Genomic DNA, 11,676 nt, shown 5'->3' on the forward strand with positions numbered 1-11,676 from the left:
TTCAGTAACTGAATCGAAACTTGGGAGATTTCAGTCAGTGAATCAGGCTTGGGTGTCTTCTCCATTTCCTAAAATACCACAGTGCTGTCTCTGTCATCCTGACGTGGAATCAAATGAGATGCTTCGCGTACGTTCACTCCATTTATTATCTGGTCGTGGTGGGACGCAGCACCTGAGAGCTGTCACGCTTCTAGAGGTGAAGGATGGGGAAGGAGCGCCGGTGCTGGGCCCCTCACCTTCCAGCAGCTGTGCACAGTCCAGAAGCATCTACGGAACTCCTGCTCTAGGTGACAGCACAACCAAAGCCACAGGACATTTCCCGATGGCCATTAGTAAACCCAAATTCCTCGGTAAATAATTAAATCCGCAGTAATAACAAGACACGGGAGGAGAAAAGAAAAAAAAAAATAGGGCTCTGCCAATTATTTGAGTCCTGCAGGAACAAGCTGTTCATTAAGAAGAACTCCTAGGAAGCCCTACCGAGGAGGACAGAAAAACAACTATAAAAAAAAAAAGTTACTTCTGAACTCGTTTCTCCGGACCAAATCTGGCAGTGTGCTCCCCCCGAGCAGCGAGCAGGCCGTGCCCCCGCGCCGGCTGCTGTGCCGTCACGAGGACCACCTGCAGGCTCTGGTGCCTGTATCAGCAAGGACCGGCTTCTGCTCGCTCTGCGCTGCCCTGTCACACATCAAAGGGGCCCACTCTGAGCTTCCCACGTCACTTTTATAACAATGCGTTGTCATAATATTTAATTTCAAGCCTTAACTTTTATAACAGATGTGTTGAAGGACAATTAATATTGTCCAAAATGTTTGCTTTTAAAGAACTTGGGTAGCACTTAGGGAGCTTTCCCCTACTGCCTAAAAGCCCAGAAGTGACTTGCTAAGACTTTGAGCTTTGTTTTGCAACTGACTGGGCTCTCTGTATTTCCCCAGCTGCCCCCTAGTTTACTTGCCAGTTTTTGTGGTTTACTGAAATATTTTTTCCTCTTTTTCTAATGGTCTCTCTCCCTTGGTGCTCTGTGTAGGAGTCATGCAGACAGAGAAACTGATTAAGCAGAGAAATGCTGAAAATAATTCTGCTAAAGCATTTCAAGATGTCCACGCGAAGACTCTCCCCCTCAGCCCTTCTGATTTTTCTGTTAGGTGAGGCTTGTGATGAGGGAAGCTGGAGCGCAGCACGCTCTTTCAAGTGTTAGTATTCTGCATTTTTACTGCTTTCTGCTCAACAGATGAGCAGACCTCATATCCTTCATGCCCTTGCATGCGAAAAGATACTGCTTGAAACAAGTACGGAAAAGCTGGAGCGTTTTTAATAGTGACTTTTACTTTATACACAGCCTGATGCCACTTAAATGCAACATGCCCTCACTGTTTAAAGACTTTGATTCATTATTGTTAATTTTTTTTTGGCTTTTGTTACACGGATTAAGCATTCAAGTTTCCTCATGCAAGCACTTAGACGCCTTTTTATGCGTGGTTATTGCAATACACTTGGAATCAAGCTGACATTAACTGAAATAGATTATTTTTTTCCCAATTAAAAGTTTTATTTCCTTGTACCTGTTGTTTCACAGCGTTATTTATCTTTCTTATATTAGCCACCATGGAGAAGACGGAGGGGGGAGGTTGGGGAGCCAGTATGGATGCATCCCACTTCTCCCCAGTTCTTCCATGCCCAGCACCCGCCCAGCACCTCGATGCAGCCTTCACTTCCCAGCCACCGCCCTGACAAAGGCACCACCAGGGCAGAATGCGGCCGCAAAGCATTCCCGACTGCTTCACAAGCCAAATTTCGGGTCAGATGCTTCCTCTGACGAGCCCCCGAGTTCAGTGTCCTTTCAGTGCATGCATTCGCGCTCCGAACGGGAAGCGCCGGCACGCTGCTTCGCGTCTCGCTGTCCGGCGGCAGCTCGCGCCCAGACAGTGCGTAAGCAGGACCGGGGTCAGAGTTGGACCTGTCTGCAGCTCCGGTAACGTCCAAGGGGTTGTGTTCGGTGCGCTGGGACCCCTAGGAACCCTTCTGAGGCTGGCTTGTGCTTTTCAGAGCGGCAAGTGCAGATGCAGAGCTCGGTGCTGGGCAACAGGGCTGCGCGTTATTTCGGGGTGCTCATCCCAACTCAAGACTGAGCATCTGGACACACTTTCCGTGCCTTCAAGCACATAATTAGCAAGGCAGCACAGAGCACACAAATGTACATTTTTAATTATTTCTGAGCTCCTACACCCGCCTTTATGGATGCTGAAGTAGGAGAGAAAGCAGCAGCGCGGCCCGGCAGTCGCCGTGTCAGACAGACACAGTCACGCACGTTTAATGTATGCTCAGCAATCAGCTGATCTCACAGGACAAAACGTATCCGGTTGGTGCTGCGAGTCTTGTTGCACTTCTTCAGCAAAAAAAAAAAAACAAAACAAATCAAAACAGACCCGTGTCAGAGAGAGACTCGGGAGTTCATGAGACAGGGACTGGGACGAATGAGCGAGCCCGACAAAATGAGCCCCCGCGTGCAGCGAGCAACACAAGTCTGCTGATTCGAGCTGTGCATTTTCCAGGATTTACCCCACGCTGCAGGTTCTCTGGCAGCCAGGGGTCCTGGTGGAGAGAGAAGCGGCTTTTTTGCTGTTGTGGGTACACGCAGGAGGATCCTGTGGTACCCGTAAGAGCAGAGGCCCGCCCAGATGTGCCACCAGGATGCTCCTGGCTCACCCGTCAGGATCAGTGATGTCGCACTGATGCAGTCTGCAGTTAACTCTGCACTGAAGAAAATCACCTGAATTTCCCTTGAAAGCGTGTCTTGGAGAAAACGTTTCCTTCAGTTTCCCTGCCTTGCATTTTATGTACTTCAAACCTGCCACGGGAGGACTGAAAGGAAATTCCCCAAACTGTCGGAAATGTCCTCTCCTGGCACACTGGGCCAGATCTGCCTCTGACTGCACACCCGTTCGACTAGTAGGATAGGCTAGGATAGGCCCTGCGCGGCTGTCTGGTGGCTGAATTCATGTTTATAAACTACTCTGAGATCCTCAGATGAAAAAAGGTTTGTGAGCAGAAAATAAGGAGTAATTTGCCAGTTTCTAACCTCATAAATGGATGATTTTAAATTGGAAGAGGCACCGCAGGGGCATGATCACACAGGCGGGCTGGGAACAGCATTTCCCTCCGCCGTCCTGGGAGCTCCAGCTGCATAATTCCCTCCACCGCTGCAAACCCAGCTAGCATTTCACAACGAACTGAAAAAAAGCCACTCTGAATTTATTTTATAGTTTTTAAAAATGGAAAGCTCGTTTGTTTTCAGCCAGCCTCGTACTTCTTTTGTTTCTCTTTTCGTGCCACATTCACACGGCTCGTGAGCAAAGCCTCCCGGACACATTAACTGGAGCAGGGGAACCAATTCCGCTCAGTTTGAGCTGGTTCCTTTATTCCGCACGGATTACGGCCAGCGGGTTTGCCCCGGGGCTGCTGGCTGAAGCAGCCGGTTCAGCCCCGGTGGAGCGTGGCAGAGGCAACGTCCCGCATGCACGGGAACACTTGTGCAGGTCGCAGGAGCCCGGTGCCTGGGGCACGCACAGAGGACGGGGAGCTGCCCTGTGAGCCCCTTCTCCCTGCTGCGGAGCTTGTGCCGTCTGATATTTTCATACAGGACAGCAAAACTGCAGCTTAATCGGGTTAGCGAATCGCACTAAGAGCCGCCGTAATGTTTCCTCTTCAGTACCAGGGCTGGTGCTGGGCGCTCGGTGCGGGGCAGAGGTGGGACAGGCGCTGGTGGCCCATGGCAGGGGACGGCCGAGGGGGGAAAAGCGCAAAAGAGAGCTTGGTGCCGGCCGCCGGCCGTCCCGGAGCAGCAGCCAGCGCTGACACCCCATTAGGACACGGACCAAAAGTGCAAATCTGGTGGTTTGGCCACCGGTGACTTTCATTTTTCTAAAGAAAATGCTTCTGGCATTTGTAAAAAAAAAAAAAAAGAAAAAAAAAAGAAAGGGAAGGCACAGCGCCAAGGGTCTGGGGGAGCTGCTTGACTGATGTAGGGCTGCCGCTGCCCGTCTTGTTTGTGTCGTCAGAAAAGGCTGCAGCTCTCAGATCGCTCACGGCAGCAGCTGAGCCGCGAGGCTTCCTGCTCTGCGCTCCTAATTTTGCTTTAAATGCAGAAGAAGGAGAGGGTGAGAAGCCTTAAGTTTCCCGTTCCCAAATGGCTGACTGGCTACAGCCCCATGCGGGGTCACAGGGAGCCCAGCGGCGTGCTGACCCACGGCGAGCATCACCCGCTCTGGCCACACCGAGCCCCGAGCCCTCCTCCAGCTGCCGGCACCAAACTGTACAGTTTTTAAAAGCATTTTGCTGTGTATTGCCCCACCAAATGCTGGACGGTTCATCCCAACGCCTTTCCTTGCACCCCTCATTCTCTTTCTCAGAACGTACAGGGAGGAGGGGGACCTGGGGACGTCCCTGCCCATGACAGGGGTGGGCTCCGAGGGGGTCCACGTCGAAGCCCAATCTGCCGGAACGCAGACAAATGAGCCTAATGAGCAAACACGTCTGAGTCGAAATATTATGTCGCAGGAGATCCCGTGGTGATGGGAACGACCTTATTGCATTGCTGCCCCAGACACAGACCTGCTCGATGCTCTCCGTGGGCCGCAGCGAGGCCTTGGCCAGCCCCGGGGCGCAGCGGGGACAGCGGAGGCGCGGCCGGGCTCTACGTGCGCAGCCACCGGCCAGATGCCGAGCATCACCTCCTCCAAAACCTCGTGCACGGCGCAGCTCCGCGCTTACACCGCCGCAGGTGTTTCACAAGAAGGCGTTCAGGAAGACCGCTGCCGGCGGGACGGGGACAGGGCTCCAGGAGCGGGCAGGTTGTCCCACAGCCTTGGGGCACCGCGGTGGCAGCGCCGTCGTGGGCAGCCCGTCGTTGCGAGCGGGTGACGACCGCTGCTGCCCCTTGTGTGCCGCAGAGGAAGGCGAGCTCGGCTAGGAAGGCTGGAGGAATGTCACTGACTGCCTTCTACATCTGTTACATCTCAGAATAATTTATTTTAACCTCCGAAGATACAAGGGAAAATATTTGAAGGCGATGGAGCCTTGCCAGTATTTCCAGTTCATTATAAGCAAAGAACTGTTGCTTATAGCACTTTTTTGGAGCGGAGAGCAGTCTGGTTTTAAATCCCTTAAGCAATGAGGAATCGTATACTAGCCAATGTAAATTCTTCTTCGGTAAAGAATTCACTAATTAAAAAAGTTTAATTTTTAAATCCAGCCTAAGTTTTCCCCTCATTTCCTCCCTTTCCATAAATGTTCTCTCCGCCTTCCCCGGGCACGGCCGGCTGCCCTGCGCCGGGGCTCACCCCAATTTCTCGGGGCTGGCTCCAGGCAGAGCCGGGGCCGGGGCGTGCTCGGGGCCGGGGCCTGGGGGAGGTGGGCAGGGCTGGCTGGAATGTTAATCGCCTCCAAAGACGCTAAAACCGTCCAAACTGCGCGGCCGGGGGCAAAGGTGAGGTGAAGGACGGGCGGCGACCCAGCGATGGGCGCGGTGGGAGCGCCTGGCGTTTGGGTGGCGTTTGGGACCGCGTGCCGGCAGCCCGCTGGCGGTGGGGACGTTGGCACCGTGGGCGCTGCTGAGCACGGCGCGCTGGGTGTGAGAGGCAGCGGAGGCCCAGCCCCTGCACAGCCCCACCAACAAAAGACACATTAACAAAAAAATGCTATTTTCCGGCTGCAGGTTCTGCTTGCTCCTGCGCAGGACCGAGAGCATGACCCCATTAATCAGTATGGGGTAAAAAGCCGTTACTCCCCATTCTGCTTGCACATTTGGGGCTGTGAGAGGGGCAAAGGATGGGCCTGCGGGCCTGGCGTGGACCCGGCATCGCCCCGCACGGGTGGCAGCGAGCGGCCGGACCACGGAGCCTGGAACAGCCGGAGACACGAGCAGAGAGGCAGCTGCGCCTGGAGATGACACCGTATAAGCAGATCCGTGTGAGTGTTAGCAACATTCAAGTTTAATTAAATTCCTGCAAGGTTTTTTGGGTCTTCATAAATTTCCTTTGAGCTTTCTGCCAACTAGGATATGCTCTCTGGCTTCAGAATATGAAAGCGAGTGTTGTTGTGTTTTGCAAATATGTTTTCTAATGCATGCAAGTGCTGACTATGCAAAAGCCTCCCTGGTTTCCATGATTAACACAATTACAGAAGCACCAAGGGTAGCAGCCCTTCTTGTTTTCGACTATCCTTCACAAACAGGAGACGGATCAAAGTGTCCTGTGATTAAGTTCATTAATCACACCCACACCGTGAAAAACCGACGACTCTTCTGCCCCGTTTTTCACAGGGGAAGGCATGCTCGGAGCTGGCCGGGGTGGATTCCCTTTGGGTTCGGCTGTTTATTTGCTCGTGGCTCCCGCAGGAGGACGTGGCCAGGTTGGCAGCGGCGAGCCCGCCGCGCGGCCCCGGGCAGGGAGCCGGTGACTGGGAGCAGCGCCAGCCCTGGGGGGGGGACGGGGCCATCGTCACCTGTGTGCAGCCCCCCTGTGCTGGCTTTAAATTCTGAGTTTCGCTGAACTGCAAGCAGTGGCACAACGAGACCTCGCTTGCTGGTAAATGGCGACGGGAGGCCCGTGCCTTGCCGGGCCGCTCCCGGGCTCCTGCCCCCGGGGGGACTGCAGGGCGGGAGGGCGGCACAGCGCGGTCATTTCAGCTGGGAAAGGGATGAAGGCCTAGAAGAGCAAGAGCCAAAGGTCTCTCTGGGAACGGTCAGAAGGGGATACACTGAGAAATGTGTTTAAAAACAGAGAGGTTCTTCCCTTGGGGATCTGCCACCTGGAGCGCCCTGCAGCCCGGCCTTCCGGGCTCTTGGTGCTCGGAGGCTGCACCCGCACTGCTCCGCGAATAGCCCTGCTCCTCTGGGGGTGTGCTGAACCCAGGCCAGGACCCCACAACGTGACCTCTGCCGAGAATTAGCGAGAAACTTCCCGTGGCTGCACAGACTTCTGCTGCACGCCCTCTCCGTCGTGTCCCCAGGCGGAGGAGCCCTTCCTTCACTGCCCCTCCTGCCGCTCCTGCAGCCCCCGGGGAGACAACAGCGGCTGCAGGGGAGCTGCCGGCCCTGCAAACAGCCCCCTGTGCTGGTTAAGGGGGAGGTTAAGGCTGGTTAAGGGAGGGCGACGTTGTGTCTGACCCTTCTCCGGGGTCTAAACGCTGAAACGCGGAGCACCGAGCGCTGCAGGTACCCGGGGCACGCCGAGGGCGAGCTGCTTTCACCCCGCGGCACCGCACCGCCCGCTGCCCCGCGGGGGCTGCTGCCTGCCAGCTACAACACGAGCCTTTAGGTGACACCGCGGCTTTCGGCAAGGCTGAATGAATGACGGGCCACGGGCTCTGCAGGGCAGGAACCTCGGCGCAGCGTCGAAGGGGTTATCCCGATAAGCCGGCAGCCCCACGTGGAACAAAGCTGGCATTTCAGCGAGAAGACAATGGATTGTGCTTTCTGTATTCGTTTTAGTCATCCGTTTGGCATCGAGGCTGAGGTCACCCACCCAGCCATGCACTGCAGCATCTCTGTTCTCGCTAGCAAGGAGAGAGAAGCAAAACAAAGAGGAGCTGAGTCGGCAGGAATGGGGCAGCAGTGGGGTCCGGAGAAGTGCTCCGATAAACGGCTCTCAGATGATGCTGCTGCAGTCCGTGTCAGGACACTGCTCAAAGCCCTCCTGAGCAAGCATTTTCCCTGCCACACGTCCTAGCACGTTGCACGGCCGCTGGTCACACTCCACTCCCGACTCCCGTCGCGAGCAGTAATTGCTAGCTCGGCCTGCTTTTGTGGCTGAGCGATGCGATTTGCAAGGCGAGCACTCAAACAGCAGCCAAAAGGGTGTAGCGACTGCTACCCATCTGTAAATATTTTCTCTAGCAACAGCTTAATTTCCTGTGAAACATTAAAAAGTTTGTAGATCTAACACACATGCATATGCAGACACGCGTCTCAAAAAGCACACAGCGGGCACGCACACGGGCACAACCCGGCTCAGGCCGGGCTCTGCACCACGCAAAGAAAAGAGCCAATTTGTCACCCCATCCTGTTTTCTGGGAAACACGCTCTAATTATGCTACTAATAACGAGGAAACCTGTGTTCTCTGTCTCACGGCTTCATTCCCAGGGCGATTTCCCTCGCCGGCAGCCGGCCCAGGACCATGCGCGGTGCGTCCCGATATCGGGGTGCCCGGCGAGCCGCGGCCAGCCCGGCCAGCCCAAACCACCGGCGTTCCTCCAGGGGCAGGAGGCCTCGGGCAGTGCCTCCTGGGGCCGCTCTGGTGCACGCATCAGTTCTAGCACACGTATAGCTGCGATGGTCAGACGGAGAACACCGAGCAGCTCTGGAGCTCCAGGTGTGTGTCCGAGCTGGCACGGCCGTGCACAACGCTCCCCTGCGGAGCCACCGCCGAGGCTGCTGGAGCTCAGACCGGCGGTTCGCAGAAGACCAGAGCTGCCAAGCTGGGACACCGTTTTGGATCCCAGTTTGGCCTTGCGTTCCTGGCGGGACAAGGCGGAACCTCGCGGGCTACGGCTGCACACGGAAAACCTGCGCTCTGTCCTTAAACGGTGCCATCCGCATTGCCCTGGTGTCTGCTGGGAGCTCCAAGCCGGTACGGGGAGGTCAGAAAGGCCGCTCTGATGCGCAGGCTCTGGGCAAGGTGCTGCAGAGACCGAGCAAGCCCAGCGCTCGCAAGCCCTCCCCTCCCCTGCTCGCTGAGAGACAAATGTTATTCATCAGCCCTGCAAATTGAAATCCATATTTTTCTCATGACTTCTGAAACTCATTTAAGGCCTCTGAACGGCTTCTATCGGCCGAAAAAATTAAATTAATTTTATTCCTCTTGCCTAACAGTCCTCGGGAGTTCTTTTGTCAGGAGGCCCTGGTGGCAAAACAATGGAAACTTGTGCGGCGCTGACGCCCGAGCGCGGCGTGGCCGCGCACCGAGCTCGCCTCCCGGCCCGGCACAATGCTGCCATTGTCCCACGGCCGCCGGCCAGCCGAGGCCGCGGAGCCGCCGGAGCTCGGTCCCGGGACCCGCACGCTGGCAGGCGTTCTGGGAAGGCAAGGGGAGAAGGAGTATTTTTGCAATTAATAAAAACAATCCGCCGAGGTCAGAAAACGTCCCCGCCTCGACGATGGCTCTGACGCTCCTGTGATAGCCACGGGTCCTGCGGCCAGCTGAAAGCTCCAGGCGGGCGCACAGATACACATCTAGCCTAGCCTCCGTCTCCGGCCGCGTTCAGAAAGTGCTGCTTTACACCCAGATACGAGCGCTGTTAAATATTGACTCATCCCCTCCCATTATTTTCTGCCCCATTATCTCATTTTCACGAGCGTTTGCAATTCTTTGCCTTTCTGGGAATTCAGAAGTTGCGTTTTGTCTGCCTGCCTTCCTGCCCATAAATCTCCGGCGAGCTCCCAGCCGCGCCACAGGACAACACTCGCGGGACATTCGCTCACAGACGGGATGCCGTCGGGCCGGACACGGGGCTCCTGCGCCGTGCCGGGGCTGCTGCGGGGACCCCTGCCTGCGGCTGGAGGCTGGGGGCGTGCGGGGAGCTCTGCGCCCATCGGGGCGGGTGCTGCCCGGGGGAGCCTCTCCCTGCTCCGCTTTGGGCGATGCTGCAGCCCCGATGGGTGCAGGAGGGGACGGGGAGGCAGGGTGTGGAGGTCGTGTGCCAGTGGGGGTCTGGGAGAGCACACGCTGCAAATCTGTACCCGGTGCGTGGAAAATTTCAGCCGTAAATAACGTTAACTTCTAAGGATCCTGAGGAAGCGTGACAGATGAGCGAGCGCCCCGTGTTTGTGAGTACATCTCCCGGGGACGTGTTTTAAAGCAGACGCTCTCTGCGCTCCATCCCACGGACCAAATGCTCGTGCTGCTTCCTGTAACCAAATTTTTCCCCAGACCGTGGGCCGATGGCTCAGACTAGCTGTCTTGGAAAGCAGGAGGACCGGAGCTTCGCTAAAAATACCCCGGGCCGCATCCCCCCGGCCGGCAGTGCCAGGCAGGTTTGCTCTCGGCGAGCAGTCGCGGCTGTGCCGAGCCAGCGCTGCCTCACCTGCAGAAATCCGGGTCAATAAAGTGGCAGAGGCACAAGTCGGGTTGTTTGCCATTACCGCGGCTTTTCTGCCAAGCGCACGTGTTCGGATTCACGCCGAGAGTTGCACTCTCTGGACTCTAGAGAGAGCTCTCACTGCCGCGTCCCCGCCGGCTCTGCCGCGCACACAGCCTTGCTTCAGGGACCGAGCCTGAATATTTCGAAGAAATAAATAAAGGGTCGGAAGAGAGGTGCAAAATCCTTGTGCCAGCGGCTTTTGGGCTGAGCGGCTGCAGGTCCCCGCGCCCAGACATGTGGGGATGCCGTGTCTGGAGCTCGCTGCCGCCGGGACGCTCTGAGCAGAGCCGACTGCCGCCCATGTCACGGCCTGGCTCCGAGGCGCTGCCTCTGATCTCCCCAAACCAGCGCTGGCAGCGAGTCCAAGGACGTCAGCACCGTAACAGCAGAGCGTAGCTGCTGCGAGTAAATCAGATTCAAAGTTAATAATCTGATTTCTAGCAAACAGAGAGAAATCAGAGGGCTAACAAGATGTGAGCCTAATAACTCGGCGTGCTGGGACTCGGGCCATTTGCATCTGCTATCAGAGGCTCAGATCTCGGCGCAGGGTGCAGGAACAGGCGTGTGCGATGAGGCTGTGGACACGGGCACGAAGGGGATGTTGGCAGAGCGGGGACGTGCCCACCGCCATGGCAGGAGGTAGGATCAAAGCCGATGAGGCTTTAGGTGCTGACGTACAGGCGCCTGTAGAAAAGAAGTCGGCGTGACGATCAGTAAGGCCCTTCAGAGTGACTGCGGACTTTTCGGGTTCCAGGTGCTTTACTGATGTGTATTTAATTAATTTTCAAACAAATCATGTACCGTTCAAAGATAACCTGCAATACTGTTAAGTCCAGCAGGCCCGACCGTTATTTTACAACTTATTTCTGCAATCTGTTGGGGCTAGATAAGGCAGGTTGCTGGCTCTTGGAGGAAATCTCTATAAATACAAGGCTAACAGGCACTGAGGTAGATTAACAGATATGTCGTACTGGGTAAAACACGGCAACCCCAGGTGCAACCTCCTCCTCTTTAACAGCTGATGTGCGCAAAGATAAAGACTATCTATCAGGTCCCTGATTCCCTATCATCGGGATATCACCGCAGAAGATGATTTTCCTTGCAAAGGCTATTCTCAGAATCCAGCTTTTTTTCTTTTTTTTTTCTTTTTCCCATTTATTATAGAAGAAGTCCTCTGTAGCCTTCCAGGCAAGGTCAGCTGTTACGGTGCTGCAATCAATAATCTCTTCTTAAGTGTACGCCGCTCAGCTCACAACGGAGTTTACGGTCGCAGTACATCTTTATTATGAATGAACACTGCCTCTGCCATTGCTGAGCTAGTACCTAGCTATTTATTAAAGCCTGACACTGACCCTCCAGCTTCAAAAGCGTTAAATCAAATCGTCTGGAACTCCACAGAAATGTCAGCTCAGGATCCATCGGGAAATGCTGAGCATTGGCAAAAATGAGGCTTCATAAAAAGATCCTAGTCCAGTAGTTCAGAGGAATTTAAGAAAGGCTTGAACCCAAACTTCCAGCTTTGTTTTGACACAGAGATC

Source organism: Anser cygnoides, chromosome 6 (assembly GCF_040182565.1).
Source record: "Anser cygnoides isolate HZ-2024a breed goose chromosome 6, Taihu_goose_T2T_genome, whole genome shotgun sequence".
Lineage (NCBI taxonomy): Eukaryota > Metazoa > Chordata > Aves > Anseriformes > Anatidae > Anser > Anser cygnoides.